Source organism: Oncorhynchus tshawytscha, unplaced genomic scaffold (assembly GCF_018296145.1).
Source record: "Oncorhynchus tshawytscha isolate Ot180627B unplaced genomic scaffold, Otsh_v2.0 Un_contig_13017_pilon_pilon, whole genome shotgun sequence".
NCBI lineage: Eukaryota > Metazoa > Chordata > Actinopteri > Salmoniformes > Salmonidae > Oncorhynchus > Oncorhynchus tshawytscha.
Genome location: NW_024608736.1, coordinates 73,321 through 75,968, shown reverse-complemented (window position 1 = coordinate 75,968; position 2,648 = coordinate 73,321).

Sequence of the window (2,648 nt, the reverse complement as noted above, 5' to 3'; positions counted from 1 at the left end):
GGGGTGTCTGTCTGTCTGTCTTTATGGAGGTAGGAGGGGTGTCTGTCTGTCTGCCTGTCTAGTGATCTACCAGATCTGTATGGAGGTAGGAGGGGTGTCTGTCTGTCTGTCTGCATGGAGGTAGGAGGGGTGTCTGTCTGTCTGCCTGTCTAGTGATCTACCAGATCTGTCTGGAGGTAGGAGGGGGTCTGTCTGTCTGCCTGTCTAGTGATCTACCAGATCTGTCTGGAGGTAGGAGGGGTGTCTGTCTGTCTGTCTGTCTAGTGATCTACCAGATCTGTCTGGAGGTAGGAGGGGTGTCTGTCTGTCTGTCTGTCTAGTGATCTACTGTCTGTCTCTGTCTGGAGGTAGGAGGGGTGTCTGTCTGTCTGCCTGTCTAGTGATCTACCAGATCTGTCTGGAGGTAGGAGGGGTGTCTGTCTGTCTGTGTGGGTAGGAGGGGTGTCTGTCTGCCTGTCTAGTGATCTACCAGATCTGTCTGGAGGTAGGAGGGGTGTCTGTCTGTCTGTCTGTGGAGGTAGGAGGGGTGTCTGTCTGTCTGTCTGTGGAGGTCTGGAGTAGGAGGGGTGTCTGTCTGTCTGTCTGTGTGGAGGTAGGAGGGGTGTCTGTCTGTCTGTGGGAGGTAGGAGGGGGTCTGTCTGTCTGTCTGCCTGTCTAGTGATCTACCAGATCTGTCTGGAGGTAGGAGGGGTGTCTGTCTGTCTGTCTGTCTGTCTAGTGATCTACCAGATCTGTCTGGAGGTAGGAGGGGTGTCTGTCTGTCTGCCTGTCTAGTGATCTACCAGATCTGTCTGGAGGTAGGAGGGGTGTCTGTCTGTCTGTCTGTCTAGTGATCTACCAGATCTGTCTGGAGGTAGGAGGGGTGTCTGTCTGTCTGTCTGTCTGTCTAGTGATCTACCAGATCTGTCTGGAGGTAGGAGGGGTGTCTGTCTGTCTGCCTGTCTAGTGATCTACCAGATCTGTCTGGAGGTAGGAGGGGTGTCTGTCTGTCTGTCTGTCTAGTGATCTACCAGCTCTGTATGGAGGTAGGAGGGGTGTCTGTCTGTCTGTCTGCATGGAGGTAGGAGGGGGGTCTGTCTGTCTGTCTAGTGATCTACCAGATCTGTCTGGAGGTAGGAGGGGTGTCTGTCTGCCTGTCTGTCTAGTGATCTACCAGATCTGTCTGGAGGTAGGAGGGGTGTCTGTCTGTCTGTCTGTGATCTGTCTGTATGGAGGTAGGAGGGGTGTCTGTCTGTCTGCCTGTCTAGTGATCTACCAGATCTGTATGGAGGTAGGAGGGGTGTCTGTCTGTCTGCCTGTCTAGTGATCTACCAGATCTGTCTGGAGGTAGGAGGGGTGTCTGTCTGTCTGTCTGTCTAGTGATCTACCAGATCTGTCTGGAGGTAGGAGGGGTGTCTGTCTGTCTGTCTGTCTAGTGATCTACCAGATCTGTCTGGAGGTAGGAGGGGTGTCTGTCTGTCTGTCTGTCTAGTGATCTACCAGATCTGTCTGGAGGTAGGAGGGGTGTCTGTCTGTCTGTCTGTCTGTCTGTCTGCATGGAGGTAGGAGGGGTGTCTGTCTGTCTGCCTGTCTAGTGATCTACCAGATCTGTCTGGAGGTAGGAGGGGTGTCTGTCTGTCTGTCTGTCTGCCTGTCTAGTGATCTACCAGATCTGTCTGGAGGTAGGAGGGGTGTCTGTCTGTCTGTCTGTCCTGGTAGGAGGGGTCTGTCTGTCTGTCTGGAGGTAGGAGGGGGTCTGTCTGTCTGTCTGTCTAGGAGGGGTGTCTGTCTGTCTGTCTGGAGGTAGGAGGGGTCTGTCTGTCTGCCTGTCTAGTGATCTACCAGATCTGTCTGGAGGTAGGAGGGGTGTCTGTCTGTCTGTCTGTCTAGTGATCTACCAGATCTGTCTGGAGGTAGGAGGGGTGTCTGTCTGTCTGCCTGTGTCTAGTGATCTACCAGATCTGTCTGGAGGTAGGAGGGGTGTCTGTCTGTCTGCCTGTCTAGTGATCTACCAGATCTGTCTGGAGGTAGGAGGGGTGTCTGTCTGTCTGCCTGTCTGTCTAGTGATCTACCAGATCTGTCTGGAGGTAGGAGGGGTGTCTGTCTGTCTGTCTGTCTAGTGATCTACCAGATCTGTCTGGAGGTAGGAGGGGTGTCTGTCTGTCTGTCTGTCTGTCTGTCTGTGATCTACCAGATCTGTCTGGAGGTAGGAGGGGTGTCTGTCTGTCTGCCTGTCTGTCTGGAGTGATCTACCAGATCTGTCTGGAGGTAGGAGGGGGTCTGTCTGTCTGTCTGTCTGTCTGTCTAGTGATCTACCAGATCTGTCTGGAGGTAGGAGGGGTGTCTGTCTGTCTGTCTGCCTGTCTGTATGGAGGTAGGAGGGGTGTCTGTCTGTCTGCCTGTCTGTCTGCCTGTAGTAGGAGGGGTGTCTACTGTCTGTCTGGAGGTAGGAGGGGGTCTGTCTGTCTGTCTGTCTGTCTGGAGGTAGGAGGGGTGTCTGTCTGTCTGCCTGTCTAGTGATCTACCAGATCTGTCTGGAGGTAGGAGGGGTGTCTGTCTGTCTGTCTGTCTGTCTGCATGGAGGTAGGAGGGGTCTGTCTGTCTGTCTGTCTGTATCTGTCTGTCTGTCTGTATGGAGGTAGGAGGGGTGTCTGTCTGTCTGTCTGTCT